Source organism: Chiloscyllium plagiosum, unplaced genomic scaffold (genome assembly GCF_037043375.1).
Source record: "Chiloscyllium plagiosum isolate Xiang-an unplaced genomic scaffold, Cpla_swu_hap1 HiC_scaffold_53X, whole genome shotgun sequence".
Taxonomy (NCBI): Eukaryota; Metazoa; Chordata; class Chondrichthyes; order Orectolobiformes; family Hemiscylliidae; genus Chiloscyllium; species Chiloscyllium plagiosum.
In genome coordinates, this window is record NW_028270191.1 from 6,966,152 (window position 1) to 6,986,914 (window position 20,763).

At 46.0% G+C, this 20,763-nt stretch overlaps 1 long non-coding RNA gene across 2 annotated transcripts in view; it reads left to right on the plus strand.

Annotated features, from left to right (window-relative positions):
- Positions 1–20,763, plus strand: part of LOC122543400 (uncharacterized) — a 54,489-nt gene that overhangs the window by 15,565 nt on the left and 18,161 nt on the right. The window contains exons 2-3 of one of the 2 annotated variants that reach the window (XR_006310013.2): positions 2,019–2,142; positions 8,349–8,498. This is a non-coding gene — a long non-coding RNA (uncharacterized LOC122543400). Of the gene's footprint in view, positions 1–2,018; positions 2,143–8,348; positions 8,499–20,763 lie in introns of those variants that run through there. The other variant, XR_015755687.1, reaches the window with a different exon arrangement.

The following is a 20,763-nucleotide window of genomic DNA, read 5'->3' on the forward strand; positions in this document are numbered from 1 at the left end:
TATGCGCAGATCAACTGGCAGAGGTCTTCTTGGACATCTTCAACCTCTCCCTCCAGCAGGCCACTGTCCCTGCCTGGTTCAAGAGGTCCAACATCATCCCTGTGCCTAAGAAGGCTCACGCAGCGTGTCTCAATGACTACAGCACATTGGCCCTAACTTCGTTGGTCAGGAAGTGCTTTGAAAGGCTGGTCATGGCATTAATCAACTCCAGCCTCCCCACTACTCTTGACCCACTCCAATTTGCCTATCAGACCAACAGATCCACGTCAGATGCCGTATCACTTGCCCTTCACTCCTCCCTAGAACATCTTAACATCAAGAACAGCTCCGTAAGAATCCTACTCATTGACTACTGCCTTCAACAGTATTATCCCCTCAAGGCTGATTACTAAACTTAGTGATCTCGGACTAAGCCCCACTCTCTGCAATTGGATCCTCAGTTTCCTGACCCACAGGCCACAATCAGTGAAGATTGGGGACAATATTTCATCCTCACTAACACTCAAAACTGGAGCCCCCCAGGGGTGCATACTCAGCCCCCTACTGTACTCACTGTATACCCATGGCTGTGTCACCAAATACCAGACTAATGCCATTCACAAGTTCGCTGATGACACCACCGTAGTCGGTCGAATCTCAGATGGTGACAAAACAGACTACAGACGGGAGGTGGAGCACCTGGAAGAATGGTGCACTGAGAACAGCCTAGCTCCCAATGCCGGCAAAACCAAAGAACTCATTATTGACTCTCAGCGGGATGTTTCTCATGCCCCCCTACACATTAACAGCACAGAAGTGCATCTAGTGGAGTGTCAAGCTCCTGGGAGTGGTCCAACAAGCATTCTTGGACTCTTCATGTGGTAGAGGCAGCTTCAATTGAAACATTCCGAATGGGATGAGAATGTTACTTGAAAAGGAACAATGTGCAGGGTGGCGGGGAGAAGGCAAGAGAATGGCACTCAGTGAATTGCTCATTTGGACAGCTGGTCCAGATAGGATGGGCGGAATGGCTTCTGTGTGCACTGTAACAAATCTGTGAGGCTTTAAAAGGCACTGAAAGAAATGTAAGTTGTATTTTTTTTTCCCCTCAGTCAAGTACCTGTCAGAAATCCATAAAGTAAACTCAAGTAAAATACTGTCAATCTTACAAAGGCAGCGTGTCTTGAAGGCCGGCATTCTTGGAACAGAGGAGTGGCACTCTGTGGGTGCTAAGAATCAGAAGGCTGAATTCCTACTGCTGACTTTAGTACAAATCCTGCCCCTCTGGATTGAGGGTTGGGGTGGGAAATGGCCAGGACAGCACTCAGTACACCTGGGTTTATTTGTCTTTTTCTTCCTTGTTCCCATGCCACAGAATCCTTCTCAGTGTCAGGTTTTCATACTTCCCTGCTGTGAGTACTTACCGGCCCTCAGAACCCCGCTTTTTTCTCTCGATATTTGACCCACAATCACCTCCTTTCGCCTCACAGCCTTAGCATTTAGATCATTTAAATTGATAAAAAAAAAGGCTGGATAGGCTGGGACTTTTTTTCAGTGGAGGGGAGAAGGCTGAAGTTGATAAAATCATGAGGGTATAGATAGAGTTAATGATTGTCCCTTTTTCCCTAGGATGGGGGATTTCAAAATGAGGGGGCATATTTTTAAGAGGAGAGAGACTTTAAAAAGACAGGAGGGGCAAATTGTTTGTACAGAAGGTGGTTTGTGTGTGGAATGAACTTACTGATGAAGTGGTGTATGTGGGCAAAATTACAATATTTGAAAGATATTGGGATTAGTACATGAATAGGGAAGGTTTGAAGGGATATAGGACTAGTTTAGTTTGGGATCATGTTCATCATGGACTGGTTGGACTGAAGGTTTATTTCAGTGCTGTATGACTCTATGACGCCTCCTCAATCCCTTTAATCTTGCACATCTCCTCTTTCTGCAGTTACTTAAAAGCTGTTCATTGTTAACTTCTCCTAATTCTGACAAAAGGTCTTCAAACTGAAATGTTAACTCTGTTTCGCTTTCCACAGATGCTGCTAATTCTCACTGCTGAATGGTTCCAGCATTTTCCACATTATATTAATTCTGGTTAATCAGATAGAGGCGGAGGCCTCTACAAATAGACACAGATTGAAACTGTATTCGTCATGAAAGGTAAGGGCCCTGAGTGTTGCAATGCCTCATCACTAGAATCTTCCAACAAGCACCAAGACACCACTTTGCTGATGGTAAGAAGGGAGATTCTTCATGTATGCTCAGTCCGTCTGCGCCTCCACACACTGCCCTCAAAGCAGCCGCGCTGGCAAATAAACTGCCACACATCTGCTGCTGGACTGTGTGTTTGCAAAGAAAGTCTGGAGAAGGATGCAGTGATTTGTGTCAAGGTTCATCCCACGCATCTCTGTGACACAGTACTCTGTGCTCTATGGTCTGTTCCACCGAGGCAGACATTGACTGCGCCTGGAGGACCATCAACTCACTGAAAGGTGCTCTTTGGTCTGCCTGAAACCTATTGGTTTTCCAGGACAAGGAGTTGACCCTGACTGGAATGTTGCATTCCAAGGTCCAGGACTACGTGCTGAGGGACACACTAAAACTTGAGGCAGCTGCCACCAAGGCACAGTGGGGAAAGACCACCAATTAAGGTATTTCTGCTGAAGTTAAACGGGGTCCATTAAATTATCAGACCCTCCCAGTGCCTCAAATGTATGTAAATATAATCTTGTACAAGTAACAAATATCATACCACCCTCTGCATGGAAAAGGTGACCCTTAGGCCCCTTTTAAATCTTTCCCCTCTCACCCTAAACCGATGCCCTCCAGTTCTGGACTCCCCCAATCCAGGGAAAAGACCTTGCCCCTCATGATTTTATAAACCTCTATAAGGTCACCCCTCAGCCTCTGATGCTCCAGGGAAAACAGCCCCAGCCTGTTCAGCCTCTCCCTGTAGCTCAAATCCTCCAACCCTGGCAACATCCTTGTAAATTTTTTCTGTACCCTTTCAAGTTTCACAACATCATTCCCATTGGAGGGAGACCAGAATTGCACGCAATATTCTAAATGTGGCCTAACCAATGTCCTGTACAGCTGCAACATGGCCTCCCAACTCCTATACTCGATGCACTGACCAACAAAACTGACATTACCACTCTGCCACCAGACGTAAGAAAAATGATGGGATACCATTCTTGTGCATTTTGGCCAAATCGTAATCTTGGTACAAGTACAATTGCTGCCCCAGTCAATGCATGAGGCCATAGCAACACCACACAGAACTTAACTGTGGTCTGGCCCTTGTCCCACATTTTGCTGGCAAAGTTTACTTTATAACCATGGCGAGTTGCCAGATTTCCATTTGTAAATAATATTGGTGCATAATTAACGTTGTCATTCGTGCAGCCTCATCCATTGAGTGTTTCTAATGTTTAATAATTTAGACCATTTTGCAGTTAACAAGAGGGGTTTATCACTTCCTCTTAGAAGCAGAATTGACACAGCACCACATTGCACTGAATGCATTCATCTGAAACTATTTTCTCCACTATTTTTATTGGAGCTGTGAAGCCAGGTTAATGCTTCCATTTAAATAGTGAACAAAGTCATTCTAAATGAATGCATTGAGCATCCTCAGCTTTATGAGGGCTAATCTCAACATAGAAAGGTCATTGATCTAGCATCCATACATCCCTATAAAATGAGCAAAATAAGAAAGGTGTTGAGTTAGGCTAGATGTTGGTTCCACCTCTGGGACCTGACTTCTACATCCAGTCCAGATTAATATTGTAACAGTTTTCTCTCTACTGGCAGTCAAAAGATCATGTAAGATCAGTCCAGGTAGCGTCATTTGCGACCAGCACAAGTGCCTGAAACGTCGATTCTCCTGTTCCCTGGATGCTGCCTGACCTGCTGCGCTTTTCCAGCAACACATTTTCAGCTACCAGCACAAATAAGCAACTTCATTAGGGGCGGTTTAGCACTACTGCCTCACTAGGGGACCCGGGTTCAATTCCACCCTCGGGTGGCTGTCTGTGTGGAGTTTGCATGTGCTCCCTGTGTTTGCGTGGGTCCACTCTGGGTGCTCTAGTTTCCTCCCACAGTCCAAAGATGTGCAGTTTAGGTGGATTAGCCAAGCTAAATTGCCCATAGTGTTCAGAGATGTATGGGTTGGCCGTGGGAAATGCAGGATTATAGGATGGGATGTTCTTCAGAGGATCAGTGTGGGCTTGATGGACTGAATGGCCTGCTTCCACACTGTAGGGATTCTATGATTAGGGGAAACTGAGACATGGGTAGATGATGCACCTCTGAAGTTACTGTGCAGCTGAAATACAAGGGATCATGCATTTAAGCAGAACAAGCATCCCTCAACGTTATTAGGAACAAACAGAAAAAACTTACATAGCAAAGTCTGCACTCAGCTATGTTGATTCGGTGTAGTCCCATCTTACTGACTCCTTTTTTAGTGGAATTATGGAATTGGCTGTTGGCATTCCTGTAGATGGTAAATAACGCCTTTCTGTACCTTCCTTGTCACCGTTTGCTGAAGCTTCGTTCACATATTTCTTGGCACCTTTTTCCGCTTTCTTGTCCTCAGGCATTGAAATTGTGCCTTCCCATGAAAGCTTGTATTGAAGGAATATAATTTTTTCTAAATGCCCCTTTTTCACCTTTCCTATCCAACTGCCTTCTTAACCCCCTGTCTATATGTGATGCAAACTTCAAAGAATTGCGTACCTGAACCCCTAGGTCTCTCTGTTCTACAACACTATCTAAGGCTCTACTTTTAATTGTATAATGAGACTGGACAAGTCTGATCAAAGTGTGAAATCTAGTTCATAGATCATAATCCCAGACAGAGATATAATTATAAAAGACCTGACATATAAACATTCCCTTATGAGCGATACTTTATATTGTCCTCCATTGACTTGCGTACAAATCGACGTGCAAACAGGCTCCAGGACAGAACCCATTCACACCCAGGGACTGCCTGTACATGACAATTCAGAAAGCTCTCAACATAAAACAACAAAGTTGAAATCCTTTCTCCCAGCAACATCATTCACAGATACTCGATCTCACTCCTAATTTAACTCTGGGTTTTGACTCTAACAATTCTTTGCAGCCCTTCCTTTTGGACTGCTAAAGCAGCTTAAGATTTTTTTTTTGCCCAGCCCTGAAATCCTGACGACTGAGAACATAGAACAGTACAGCACAGGAACGAGCCCTTCAGCCTACGATGTTACATAGTAGCATAGAAAATAGGTGCAGCAGTAGGCTATTTGGCCCGTCGAGCCTGCCCTACCATTCAATATGATCATGGATGACCATACAATCTCAGTATCCCATTCCTGCCCTCTCCCCTTATCCCTTGACTCCTTTAGCCACAAGGGCAACATCCAGCTCCCTCTTGAAGATATCTAATTAACTGGCCCCCACAGCTTCCTGTGGGAGAGAATTCCACAAGTTCACAACTCCCTGAGTGAAAAAAGTTCTTTCTCATCTCAGTCCTGAATGCCTTACCCCTTATTCTTAGACTATGACCCCTAGTTCTGGACTTTCCCAACATGTGTCAAACATGACGCCAAATTAACCTAATCCCTTCTGCCTGCTCTTGGCCCATATCCCTCCATTCCTTGCATGTCCATGTGCTTATTTAAAAGTATCTTAAACGCCCCTCTAGTATCTGCCTCCACCACTACCCCGGCAACACGTTCCAGACTCCTACCACTCCCTGTGTAAAAAACTGGCCCCTCACAACTCCTTTGAACTTTCCCCCTCGTACCTTAAATGCATGCCCACTCATTTTTACTTCTTTCCAATTCTGCAGCCTGTAGATTTCTACAAGCACTTCCAACCTGGAGATTGCTACAAACTCTAAAACTGTCCTTCAGCTGGGATGACTCCTCCAATTCTAAACTCAACCTACTTAGCCCCTGATTTCCTGTTTCAGTATCATCAGTTTAGCAATTAACTCCCCGAGGTAGCCGATTGAGTCATTTAACTTAAGTCATGGGCTTTCTTAGAAAAATAAAGCTGAGCTCAGTTTATGACTTAAAATGATTTTTTGAACTTTGTTTTAAGAAAAGTCACCTTCACAGAACTGGAAACCAAGATCTATTTTTCTATCTGTTAAAAACCAAATCCCCAACATATGAAAAATGCTTACCCATTGTGTGAATGCTTACCCATAGATCATTCTATCTGGACACTGTTTGATTTATTTGTTGGAGAGGGTGTGGAGGCTGTCAGGCCAGGGGGAGACTTTGCAAATTCCGTCTTTGTTGATTAAATGGATCAAGCAGAGGCCATGATCAAGGAAACAGCAGGAGGAATCGACCTGAAGGACCAAGGGGTTTTTATTGATCCAGGATTTCCAATTCAGAGTGTACACTATCTGAGGCCCTAGCCTGAAGTAAAGTAACATCTTCCTTACCAAATATTCGTGACCTTATAAGGAACATTTGACAGGGTTTTTAAAATAAAATTATGGATGCAATGATCTCTTCATTTATGGCCATTGTCCACAGAAAGGTAAACTTGCTGTATTCCCAGAGGGGAAAGGTGACTGGTGGCGAGAGGTGACTGGTGATGAGATGTCACCATGCTTCAGATGAGGTTGCAAAGTTGGTCATAGAGTCATAGAGATGTACAGCATGGAAACAGACCCTTCGGTCCAACCCATCCATGCCGACCAGATATCCCAACCCAATCTAGTCCCACCTGCCAGCACCCGGCCCATATCCCTTCACACCCTTCCTATTCATTACCCATCCAAATGCCTCTTAAATGTTGCAATTGTACCAGCCTCCACCACTTCCTCTGCACGCAATATTCCAGCAGTGGCCTAACCAAAGTCTTGTACAGCCGCAATATGACCTCCCAACTCCTGTACTCAATACTCTGACCAATAAAGGAAAGCATACCAAATGCCTTCTTCACTATCCTATCTACCTGTGACTCCATTTTCAAGGAGCTATGAACCTGCACTCCAAGGTCTCTTTGTTCAGCAACACTCCCTCGGACTTTACCATTAAGTGTATAAGTCCTGCTAAGATTTGCTTTCCCAAAATGCAGCACCTCGCATTTATCTAAACTAAACTCCATCTTGTCGGTGACCTTAACCAGTCAGGAATTGAACCCGTGTTGTTGGTGTCACAAACTGGCCATCCAGCCAACTGAGCTCATCAAAATACTGACCCAATCTCTGGAAACTTAAGCTCATTCAAATCTCCACTCTCCACCGTCAACTCCCAGTCTGTGGTGGTCTCTCAGCTCTGTGGTGTCTCAGCCTGGTCTCCAGGCAGCCGTGATGGTGTCTCGGCCTGATATGGTGGTCCCTGAGCCCGGAGTGGCGGTCTCTCGGCATGTGAGGTGGGTCCTGCCTGGGCACGTTCCAGAGGCTGCAGGAGGAGATTGGGAAGACAGTGGCAGCAGCAATAGCATCATGGCCCCATGCGGGAAGAGTGAACAGTGAGGGAGCTCCGCCAGTATCTGCAGCAGCAGCATCAAGAGTAGACAGCTAAAGTCTCCTAGAGAGTGAACTAAGTGGAGGACTCATCAAAGACTGCTGAAGTTTTAAGAGATTCCTTTACTTCTTTTAGTTTAAACAAAGAAGGACTTTAACGTTAGCTATTACTTTATTTCTTTACTTATTCTATGAAGGTAGTGCTCAACCTTTTAACTCTTTTACTATTTTGCATTTAAATACCTTTGTACCTAAGATGGCGCTGCGTGTGGTGATATTATACACTTTTCACTGTACTTCTATATTTGAGTACGCATGATGGAATTAAATCTAAAACTCCAAGTCCCACTTGCCATTCACCTCCATTCTGGGGTGATCAGTCTTGGATCCCAGAGCTTCAAATCTAAATTACCCTAACTGAGATTGGACAACCCAGCACAGGCCAGTGCATCAACCTGCAGCTCCAGCAAGGGATTCTGTTGCACACCATGTGTTTGCATTTATCTGTGAAATCACCAGGGGAGCTCAGGAACGGCTAACATTAAGAGATCGCAGACTGAACAACTGAAACGCAGGGAGCACTGATTTCCATTGAGAACCAGCACCAAAGACGCTTGATTTATGATCTGTCCGAGCAATTGGCTTAGAGATCATTTCCCAGGACCATCTCTCGTGACTGTGCTGCATTACACAATTGTACAACCACATTCCTCCGACAGTTTAACAAGCCTAATTATCTCGCATTCTTTCTTGCAATTAAAGAGGCACTGTCTTTGAGAAAACCTATTGACTAGCCCACTTTTTGGTTGGGAGGGTAAAGCTCAGGGAGTGCAAATTCTGCGATGTAACTATCCAGTGTGTGACTTATGCCATTTTGTCATCTCGCCTCCAGTTGCCCACCCTCCACCTCCCTCTCCCACCCCGCCACCACCAGAACAACATTCTCCTGCGTGAACCCATAAACCAGGAACTGTCTCTATGGAACAGACAAAAGTGATGGAGGCATCACGAATGAAGTCAATGCATTGGCCACATCAGAATGCGCAATCCCCTCCAATCTAAAGTAAAACTTACAATCAAACAGCTTGTGTGGTGTTTGTCCTTACAATTTTAATTTTCCATTATTACCCATTTGCCTGGGAAGGGGAGGGGGGAGGTGAAATAGCTTGTGATAAAGCACAATGAAATCTGCAGCGTAATTAAATCTAGGCTTCCTTCTGTTCTTCATGTGACAGTAGTCCCTCTGTTTGAGCAAATAGCAGTCTATGCAGTCCCAGGCCATAGCTAGCTGAATGCTGTTGGACTGGATTGTAATACTGCACTGCATTGTGCAGTAACACTACACTTCCTTTGTGCTCTTGCCAAAAAATGCATCTTTGTACAGCCAAACCCTGCTCAGAAGGACGTCAATTCAGGCTTCCATTGACGTCGATGGAATTCCCATCTCTTGCGTCATTCCAATAAAAATAGAATCGACAAAAAGCAGCCATCTGAAGTTGTACACAGTATGGGTAATGGATACCAAGGTTTAACCCATCTGCGCCTCGATTATTAGGGTCGATTTCCAGAATATTGTTCTTCTGCGCTGGTTAGTGTTTTTAAAAGAGTCCTTTTGCAAGGAAACCTTTTGGGCTTAGAAGCAGAAGTGTGGGTTTACAATCGAACTCTGACATGCCAAGCCCAATTCTGCCACATTCCTGTTGAGAGCAGAGTGGAGCTCTGGTGCAGAGTCTTTTGAGGATTCCCTTTCTCCCACTTGCTTTCATTCCACTACTGGCCCAGTGGATAACTCGCTTGCCTCTAGGCCAGGAGATTGTAGGCTCACATCCCACTCTGAATTACTCAGGCACATCATCTCAGCTGACACTCCCACTGCCTTCCTGTTGGAGTGGGATGTTAAACAGAGGCCTCCATTGTTGCACAAGGTAATGAGCTCTGAAAGGGTTATTGCCTATGTGACATTGGACCAGTCTGTTCTTTTGATATCACATGCATTCTGTCGATGTAGACAAGGGGTGGAAAATCAGAAACAAAAACAGAAAGTTGCTGGAAAGGCTCAGTAGGTCAGGCAGCATCCATGAAGAAAATTCAGAATTGACGTTTCGGGTCCAGTGACTCTTCCTCTGAACTGACCCGGAACGTTAACTCAGATTTCTCTTCACAGGTGCTGCCAGACCTGCTGAGCTTTTCCAGCACCTTCTGATTTTTGTTTCTGATTTACAGCATCCACAGTTCTTTTGGTGGAGAGTCACAGTCAGGGGGGCAGGGCAGCTGGTTACAAACCCGCCCCACATCCGTAAAGACAAGTTACATAAGCCCCAAGTGGCACAGTAACAAACTATCTAATTGACTGGCAGTTCCATCTGTCCTGTCAGTGCCAGAGCTCCCTACTGAGCACAGGGCAGGTCTGCACTGGAAGCCTCACCAAGCTTGCTTTGAGATGGGGGATTTCTGCCAACTTGGGGAGAGGGGTAGGTGGGAGAATATGTCTTAAAATATGAGTGGGAAGGAAGGAGGGTGTCATCTTCTCAATAGACAAAGAACACCTTCCAATGTTCGTACTTGCCCCAAAGTCCTCTGGTTTGCAGCTCTCCAAAAGGAGTCGTGAATCCCACTCCTGCCTGACATGGAGTGGGCAGCTGAATTATTTATTTGTGTATGCTGAGTAGGCTGCCAATTTTGACTGCCCTCCCACCCTCGGTATAATGGGAGCACGTTTGGGGGGTTGGGGAGAATGTGGTGGGCTAGCCACTAGTTACATCCCCCCCCCACTCCCTACCCCAGCCATGCCGAAAACACACCTGGATGTTCAGTGGCATAGCCATCATTGAATCCCCCTCTATCATCATCCTGGGGTTTACCGTTAACCAGAAACTTAACTGGACAAGCCTTATAAATACAATGGCGACAAGAGCAAGTCAGAGGTTAGGAATACTGCATTGGGTAACTCACCTGACTCCCCAAAGCCTGTCCACCACCTACAAGGCGCAAGTCAGGAGTGTGATGAAATACTGTCGAGAGTATGGTGCTGGAAAAGGACAGCAGGTCAGGCAGCATCCGACGTTTTGGGCATAAGCCCTTCATCAGGAATGAAGGGTGATGGAATACTCCCCACTTGCCTGGATTGGGGCAGCTCCAACAACACTCAAGAAGCTCAGCCCACTTGATCAGCCCCACATCCACAAACATCCACTCCCTCCCCCACCGACGCTCAGTAGCAGCAGTGTGTACCATCTACAAGATGCGCTGCAGAAATTCACCAAAGATCCTCAGGCAGCACCTTCCAAACCCACAACCACTTCCATCTAGAAGGACAAGGGAAGCAGATACATGGGAACACCACCCCCTGCAAGTTCCCCTCCAAGTCCCACACCATCCTGACTTGGAAATATATCACCGTTCCTTCAGTGTCACTGGGTCAAAATCCTGGAATTCCCTCCCTCAGGGCATTGTGGGTCAACCCACAGCACACGGACTGCAGCGGTTCAAGATGGCAGCTCACCACCACCTTCTCAAGGGGCAATTAGGGACAACCTAGCGACACCCACCTCCTGTTAGTGAATTTTAAAAAATGGACAGTGAATACTAAGTCAAAAAGTGCGGTGCTGGAAAAGCACAGCCGGTCAGGCACCATCCCAGGAGCAGGAGAGTCGACATTTCGGGCATAAGCCATTCATCAGGAATGTGAATACTAATTTAGCCAGCTAATGATACCCACAGCTTGTGAACAAAAGCAAAATGTAAAAAAAATTCCCTTTTAAAATTCCCTCTTCAACTCTAAAACCCACTGTTACTCAACACCGTGCCAGCTTCTTCCTTTGACTGGTAAGAATTTTTCCCTGATTACGTCTCTGTGAGGTTTCGCTATATTCTCTGCAATCTTTAAATAATTAATGACGAACGGAAAGGAGAAACAATAAATTGAATGGACAACGTGTGTACTTATGAATTCCAAATCAACAGAAAATCCTGCTTGATTCTCCTGCAAATCACTATCCTGGAAAGAGTTGGAAAATAAATCAATGATTCTGATACGGTTTTGAGAAGATGGCTCAGTGGTTAGCACTGCTGACTCACAGCACCAGAGACCTGCGTTCAATTCCCACTTCAGTTGACTGTGTGGAATTTATACATTCTCCCTGTGTCTGCATGGATTTCCAAAGATGTGTAGGTTAGGTGAATTGGCCACACTAAATTGTCCATGGTATTAGGTGCATTAGTCAGGGGTAATTAGATTAGATTCGATTCCCTACAGTGTGGAAACAGGCCCTTCAGCCCAACAAGTCCACACCAACCCTCCAAAGAGTAACCCACCCAGACCCTTTCCCCTACTCATGCACCTGTCACTATGGGCAATTTAGCTTGGCCAATTCACCTGACCTGCACATCTTTGGACTGTGGGAGGAAACCGGAGCACCCAGAGGAAACCCACACAGACACGGGGAGAATGTGCAAACTCCACACAGACAGTTGCCCGAGGCTGGAATCGAACCTGCGTCCCTGGTGCTGTGAGGCAGCAGTGCTAACCACTGAGCCACCGTTTGAAACCATAGGGTCTGGGTGAGTTAGTTTTTGGAGGGTCAGTGTGGACTTGTTGGGCCGAAGGGCCTGTTCCTATACTGTAGGGAAGTCAAACACATCATGCCTGCATTTTATATTTAGGACAATTGGCTGGATTTAGTTATATTTTGCTTGTGTAAACAATACAGTCAGTGCTAAATATGTTAAATAAAGATTTATTTCTGAGCTGTATAAGCTGTTAATGATGACTCTCAAATTCTGAGTAATTCACAAAATTAACAGCATCAGCTGGGAATCAAATCTGAGCAGCAGGCAAGAGTTCTACCACCGAACCACCGAAACGCTTTTTAAAATTAACCTGATATTTAAGCTGAATTGCTGACTTTTTTGCATATTTTATAATTTACAGGTATCCAAACCAAAGTAAGTTTTAGTGTTTTTTCAACAGTCACAGAACTGGCCATCTCAATCATTCACTGGATTCAGCAGGGGTAAACAATGATCTTTATGAGATTCAAAGATCAGTAGAGGTAGAGGCGGCCAACTGTATTCTTGAGACTCGATGATCCTTGTACGAGAATCTCATCTGTGAAAAGCAACTGGCCAGATTAGAATGATGGAGGTCGAAGGGCAGGTAGATTTTGTGTGAACCCTAGCTCATTCTAACTGCATGGTCAACAATATAGAGAAAGACAAGTGAATTCACTGCTCACACCCTGGGGAGGGGGAATATGATATGACCTGGATATGATCTGCTCTCCAGTTGACAGCTTACTTGCAAGGCTTGTGTGGTAACATTCAGGAAAAGGGTTAGATTTGACTCTGCTATTAGATTAGATCACTTACAGTGTGGAAACAGGCCCTTCAGCCCAGCAAGTGCACACTGACCCTCCAAAGAGTAACCCGCCCAGACACATTTCCCTCTGACTAATGCACCTAAAGCTATGGGTAATTTACCTGACCTGTACATCTTTGGAGTGTGGGAGAACGTGCAAACTCTACACAGGTAGTCACCTGAGGCCGGAATTGAACCTGGGACCCTGGTGTTATGAGGCAGCAGTGCTAACCACTGAGCCGCCATGCCACCCCATGGTAGACTGTTTGCCAAACACTCATTGCCAGGACTTACAGGAGATTTACCAGGATGTTGCCTGGTCTGGATCAGGGGAGATTTACCAGGATGTTGCCTGGTTTGGTGCAGAGGAGATTTACCAGGATGTTGTCTGGTCTGGATCAGGGGAGATTTACCAGGATGTTGCCTGGTTTGGAGCAGAGGAGATTTACCAGGATTTTGTCTGGTCTGGAGCAGAGGGGAGTTACCAGGATGTTGCCTGGTCTGTAGTGTTTCTGTGATGGAGAGAGATTGGACAGACTGGGATGTTTTCCTTGGATCAGAGGAGATTGAGGAGGGGACATTACTGAGATGTATCCAATAATGAGGGATATAGACAGGGTGGACAGGAAGGAAACTTTCCCCTTGACAGCAGGATCAATGACCAGGGGCATAGACTTACGTCAGTGGTTCGAGTTTTAAAGAATATTTGTGGAAAAGCTTTCTCACTGAGAGGGTGGCGGGAATCTGAAACTCCCTGCCTGTAAGGGTGTGAGAGGCAGAAAGCCTCCTGACCTTAAATACCTATTTAGATGGGCACTTGTGATAACAAAGCATACAAGGCTATAAGCCACATGCTGGAAAATGGGGCTAGAATAGTGCAGGGGATGTTTTTGATTAGTGTGGATGCAATGGGCCAAAGGGCCTTTTTTCTCTGTGTAGACCTCTATGACTCCATTACTCTATGACTCCAAAAGCAGGACCATCCTACCCGCTGTTCCGTCAGTCTCCTCTCGATCATCAGGAAAGTGATGGAAGGTGTCACCAACAGTGCTATCAAGCAGCACCTGCTCAGCAATACCCTGCTCAGTGACGCCCAGTTTGGGTTCCCACCAGGGTCACTCAGCTCCTGACCTCATTACAGCCTTGGTTCAAACATGGACAAAAGAGCTGAACTCCAGAGGGGAGGGAAGAGGGACAGCCCTTGACATCAAGGCGGCATTCGACCGAGTGTGGCATCAAGGAGCCCTGGCAAACCTGGAATCAATGGGTATCAGGGGGCTCTCTGCTGGTTGGAGTCATACCTGGCACATAGGAAGATGGTTGTGGTTGGTGGAGGTCAGTCATCTCAGCCCCAGGACATCTCTGCAGGAGCTCCTCAGGGTAGTGTCCTGGGCCCAACCATCTTCAGCTGCTTCATCAATGACCTTCCCTCCATCATAAGGTCAGAAGTGGGGGATGTTCACCAAAGATTGCACAGTGTTCAGCACCATTCACGACTCCTCAGATACTGAAGCAGTCCGTGTTCAAATGCAGCAAGACCTGGACAATATCCAGGCTTGGACTGACGAGTGGCAGGTAACATTCACACCACACAAATGCCAGACTATGACCATCACCAACAAGAGACAATCTAACCACCGCCCCTTGACATTCAATGGTGTTACTGTCACTTAATTCCCCACTATCAACATCTTGGGTTATGATTGTCCAGAAATTGAAAGGGGCAAACTATATAAACAAAGTCAGAGACTGGGAATTCTGTGATATGTCACACACACCCTGACTTCTCAAAGCCTGTCCAACATCTCTAAGGCACAAGTCAGGAGTGTGATGGAATACTCCCCCCTTGACCCTGGATGGGGGCAGCTCCAACAACACTCAAGAAGCTCAACACCATCCAGGACAAAGCAGCCGCTTGATTGGCCCCACATCCACAAACATCCACTCCCTCCCTCACCGATGCTCAATAGCAGCAGTGTGTCCCATCTACAAGACGCTGTGCAGAACATAGAACAATACAGCGCAGAACAGGCCTTTCGGCCCTCGATGTTGCGCTGACCTGTGAACTATTCTTAGCTCGTCCCCCTACACTATCCCATCATCATCCATGTGCTTATCTAAGGATTGTTTAAATCTCCCTAATGTGGCTGAGTTAACTACATTAGCAGATAGTACATTCCACACCCTTACCACTCTCTGTGTAAAGAACCTGCCTCTGACATCTTTCTTAAATCTATCACCCCTCAATTTGTAGTTATGCCCCCTCGTACAAGCTGACATCATCATCCTAGGAAAAAGCCTTTCACTGTCTACCCTATCTAATCCTCTGATCCTCTTGTATGTCTCTATCAAACCCCCCTTAGCCTTCTTCTTTCCAATGAGAGCAGACCCAAGTCTCTCAGCCTTTCCTCATAAGACCTTCCCTCCAGACCAGGCAACATCCTGGTAAATCTCCTCTGCACCTTTTCCAATGCTTCCCCATCCTTCCCGTACTGGGGCAACCAGAACTGTACACAATATTCCAAGTGTGGCCGCACCAGCGTTTTATCTAGTTGCAGCATGATATTGTGGCTCCGGAACTCAATCCCTCTACCAATGAAACCTAACACAGTGTATGCCTTCTTAACAGCACTATCCACCTGGGTGGCAACTTTCAGGGATCTATGCACATGAACTCCAAGATCCCTCTGCACATCGACACTACCAAGAATATTTCCATCAACCCAGTACTCTGCCTTCCTGTTATTCTTCCCAAAGTGCATCACCTCACATTTAGCTGTATTGAACTCCATGTGCCACCTCTCAGCCCAATTCTGCAGTTTATCCACGTTCCCCTGCAACCTGTAACATTTTTCCAATCTGTCCACTACTCCACCGACTTTAGTGTCGTCTGCAAATTTACTAATCCATCAACCTATGCCTGCGTCTAAGGCATTTATAAAAATGACAAACAGCAGTGGTCCCAAAACAGATCCTTGTGGCACACCACTAGTAACCAGACTGCAGGCTGAATATTTTCCATCAACCACCACTCGCTGCCTTCTTCCAGAAAGCCAGTTTCTAATCCAAACTGTTAAATCACCCTCAATTCCATGCCTCTGCATTTTCTCCATCAGTCTACCATGTGGAACCTTATCAAAGGCTTTACTGAAGTCCAAGTATACCACGTCAACTGCCCTACCCTCATCTACATGCTTGGTCACCTTCTCAAAAACCTCAGTGAGGCTTGTGAGACACGACCTGCCCTTGACGAAACCATGTTGACTATCTGCAATCAAATTGTTGCTTGCTAGATGATTATAAATCTTATCTCTTATAATCCTTTCCAAAACCTTTCCTACAACAGAAGTAAGGCTCACTGGTCTATAATTACCTGGGTCATCTCTGCTGCCCGTCTTGAACAAGGGCACAACATTTGCAATCCTCCAATCCTCTGGTACTAAACCTGTAAACAATGATGACTCAAATATCAAAGCCAAAGGCTCTGCTATATCCTCCCTAGCTTCCCAGAGAATCCTCGGATAAATCCCATCCGGCCCAGGGGGCTGGTCTACTTTCACTCCTTCTAGAATTGATAGCACCTGTGCGTAACTAACCTCGATCCTTTCCAGTCTAATATCTCGTACCTCATTCTTCTCCTCTGCAATATTCTCCTTTTCCTGAGTGAACACCGATGAGAAACACACCAAGGTGTACCTTCCAAACCCACCATCACTTCCACTTAGAAGGACAAGGGTAGCAGACACATGGGAACACCACCCTCTGCAAGTTCCCCTCCAAGCCCCCCACCATCCTGGCTTGGAAATACATCGCCATTCCTTCAGTGTCGCTGGGTCAAAATCCTGGAATTCCCTCCCTCAGGGCATTATGGGTCAACCCACAGCACATGGACTGCAGCGGTTCAAGATGGCAGCTCACCCCCACCTTCTCAAGGGGGCAACTAGGGACGGGGTAATAACTGCTGGGCCCAGCCAGTGACATCCACATCCCATGAGTGAATTTTCAAAAATTAAGGCCACGAAAGCAAAATTGAGGCTATATAATTGAACCCAGATTGTAGCTTCAGGGTGCAGGGCCTGGAGTGTAGGGAGGTTAGGAACATGGCATCAATTTCAAAGGAGGGTGCCTGTAAACAGGAAAGTGGCTTGAAGTGTGTATACTTCAATGCAAGAAGTATACGAAATAAGGTAGGTGAACTTGCAGCGTGGGTTGGTACCTGGGACTTCGATGTTGTGGCTATTACGGAGACATGGCTAGAACAGGGACAGGATTGGCTGTTGCAGGTTCCAGGATTTAAATGTTTCAGTAGGGTCAGAGGTGGGGGTAAAAGAGGGGGAGGTGTGGCATTGCTTGTCAAAGATAGTATTACAGTGGTGGAAAGGACGATGGATGAGGACTTGCCATCTGAGGTAGTTTGGGCTGAGGTTAGGAATAGGAAAGGTGAGGTCACCCTGTTAGGAGTCTTTTACAGGCCTCCTAATAGTCCTAGAATCATTGAAGAAAGGATAGGGAAGGTGATTCAGGAGATGAGTGACAGTAATAGGGTGGTTGTTATGGGGGACTTTAACTTTCCTGATATTGATTGGGAAAGCTATAGCTCAAGTTCGTTAGATGGGTCAGTGTTTGTTCAATGTGTGCAGGAGAGTTTCCTGACACAATATGTAGACAGGCCAACAAGAGGTGAGGCCATACTGGATTTGGTTCTGGGTAACGAACCAGGCCAGGTGTTAGAATTAGAGGTAGGTGAGCACTTTGGGGATAGTGACCATAATTCGGTGATTTTTACACTCGTGATGGAGAGGGATAAGTGTGTACTACAGGGCAAGAGTTATAGCTGGGGTCAGGGAAATTATGATGCGGTGAGGCATGACTTAGGATGTGTGGCTTGGGAAAGTAGACTCCAAGGCAAGAGTGTAAATGATATGTGGAGCTTGTTCAAGGAGCAACTATTGAAGTGTCCTTGATAATTATGTACCTGTCAGGCAGGGAGGAAAGGGTCGTGCGAGGGAGCCGTGGTTTAATAAGGAATTGGAATCCCTTGTTAAATGGAAGAGGGCGGCCTATCTCAAGATGAGACGTGAAGGTTCAATTGGGGCGATTGAGAGTTATAGGGTAGCCAGGAAGGACCTGAAGAGAGAGCTAAGAGCAGCAAGGAGGGGACATGAAAGGTCCTTAGTTGGTAGGATTAGGGAAAACCCTAAGGCTTTCTATAGGTATGTTAGGAATAAAAGAATGACTAGGGTAGGAATAGGTCCAGTCAAGGATAGTAGTGGGAAGTTGCGTGTGGAAGCTGAAGAGATTGGGGAGACACTGAATGAATACTTTTCTTCAGTATTTACTCAGGAACAGGGCATTGTCGTCGATGTGAATACTGAGTCACAAATAAGTAGAATGGATGGCTTTGAGGTATGTAGAGAAGAGGTGTTGGAAATCCTGGAAAAGGTGAAAATAGATAAGTCCCCTGGGCCTGATGGCATTTATCCTAGGATTCTCTGGGAAGCAAGGGAGGAGATTGCAGAGCCATTGGCCTTGATTTTTATGTCCTCTTTGTCTACAGGAGTAGTGCCAGAAGACTGGAGGATAGCAAATGTGGTTCCCTTGTTCAAAAAGGGGAGTAGGGATAACCCTAGTAACTATAGGCCGGTGAGTCTCACTTCTGTTGTGGGCAAAGTCTTAGAGAGGATTGTAAGGGATAGGATTTATGCACATCTGGATAGGAATAATGTGATCAAGGATAGTCAGCATGGTTTTGTGAAGGGCAGGTCGTGCCTCACAAACCTTATTGAATTCTTTAAAAAGGTGACGAAGGAGGTTGATGAGGGGAAAGCGGTAGATGTGGTATATATGGATTTTAGTAAGGCGTTTGATAAGGTTCCCCATGGTAGGCTACTGCAGAAAATACGGAGATATGGCATTGAGGGTGAGTTGGAGGTTTGGATTAGGAATTGGCTGGATGGAAGAAGACAGAGGGTAGTAGTTGATGGCAAAGTTTCTTCATGGAGTGCCGTCACTAGCGGTGTTCCACAAGGATCTGTTTTGGGACCATTGCTGTTTGTCATTATTATAAATGACCTGGAAGAGGGGTTAGAAGGTTGGGTGAGCAAGTTTGCGGATGATACGAAAGTCGGAGGAGTTGTTGACAGTGAGGAAGGATGTGGCAGGTTACAGCAGGATATAGAGAAGCTGCAGAGCTGGGCAGAAAGGTGGCAAATGGAATTCAATGTAGCTAAGTGTGAGGTGATTCACTTTGGGAAGAATAACAAAAAGATGGGGTACTGGGCTAATGGTCGGATACTTGGTAGTGTGGATGAGCAGAGGGATCTTGGTGTCCATGTACACAGATCTCTGAAAGTTGCCACCCAGGTAAATAGTGCGGTGAGGAAGGCATATGGCGTACTGGCTTTTATTGGTAGAGGAATTGAGTTCCGGAGTCCTGAGGTCATGATGCAGTTGTATAAGACTCTGGTGCGGCTGCATCTGGAATATTGTGTGCAGTTTTGGTCGCCAGGAAGGATGTGGAGGCACTGGAACGGGTGCAGAGGAGGTTTACCAGGATGTTGCCTGGTATGGAAGGAAGATCGTATGAGGAAAGACTGAGACACTTGGGGTTGTTTTCATTGGAGAAAAGAAGGTTTAGGGGTGACTTGATAGAGGTGTACAAGATGATTAGGGGGTTAGATAAGGTTGACAGTGTGAACCTTTTCCCGCGTATGGAGTCGTGTATTACAAGGGGGCATAGCTTTAAATTAAGGGGGGGTAGATATAGGACTGAAGTTAGGTGTAGGTTCTTCACTCAGCGAGTCGTAAGTTCATGGAATGCCCTGCCAGTAGCAGTGGTGGACTCTCCCTCTTTATGGGCATTTAAGCGGGCATTGGATAGGCATATGGAGGATAGTGGGCTAGTGTAGGTGAGGTGGGCTTGGATCGGCGCAACATCGAGGGCCAAAGGGCCTGTACTGCGCTGTATTCTTCTATGTTCTATGTTCTATAATGACACCATGGAACAAGAAGCAGAATTGACTAAAATCAGGCAACTGGTGATGGCATGACCAATGCTGAAATGTTACAACGTAAATGACCAAATTACACTGCAGTGTGAACCCAGTGAGACAGGATTTGGAGCAACATTAATCTCACAAGGACAACCAGAGCAATAAGGCAAGCTGAACAATGCTATGCTTCGATCTAGAGTCAGTGCCTGCCCAGTTTCTTTGCTTATTAACATTTGGACCAATATCTACTTGGAAGAGACAAAGAGTTTGACAAGCCACTTCAAAGAAATTTCCTCAGCTGGCTACTATGTGTTCCAAAGCATCTTCAAAGAACGTCGAAAGTACCATCTAGATGTGACAAAGAAGGAAGCAAAATTGAGGCTATATAATGGGTGGCATGGTGGCACAGTGGTTAGCACTGCTGCCTCACAGCGCCAGAGCCCCGGGTTCAATTCCCGACTCAGGCGGCTGACTGTGTGGAGTTTGCACATTCTCCCCGTGTCTGCGTGGGTTTCCTCCGGGTGCTCCGGTTTCCTCCCACAGTCCAAAGATGTGCGGTTCAGGTGAATTGGCCACGCTAAATTGCCCGTAGTGTTAGGTTAAAGGGGTAAATGTAGGGGTATGGGTGGGTTGCGCTTCGGCGGGTCGGTGTGGACTTGTTGGGCCGAAGGGCCTGTTTCCACACTGTAAGTAATCTAATCTAAAAAGCAGATGGACATTTTTGACATGCTGTCTTGAGCAGCACTCCTGATGGAGAAAGCAGAGGATATTACAATAGAGTGTGAAATCTTCCAGATCCAGCAGGAGGCAGGAAGTCATTAACTTGGCAGACACATTGTGATGCAACTGTACAAAGGCAATCAAGTCATTAATCTGAAGGAGCTGAGGAAAGAGATGCTAAGGTGCATCCATGTAAGCTGAAATCTGACAAAGGCAAAAGACATGCTCTACTGGCCAAA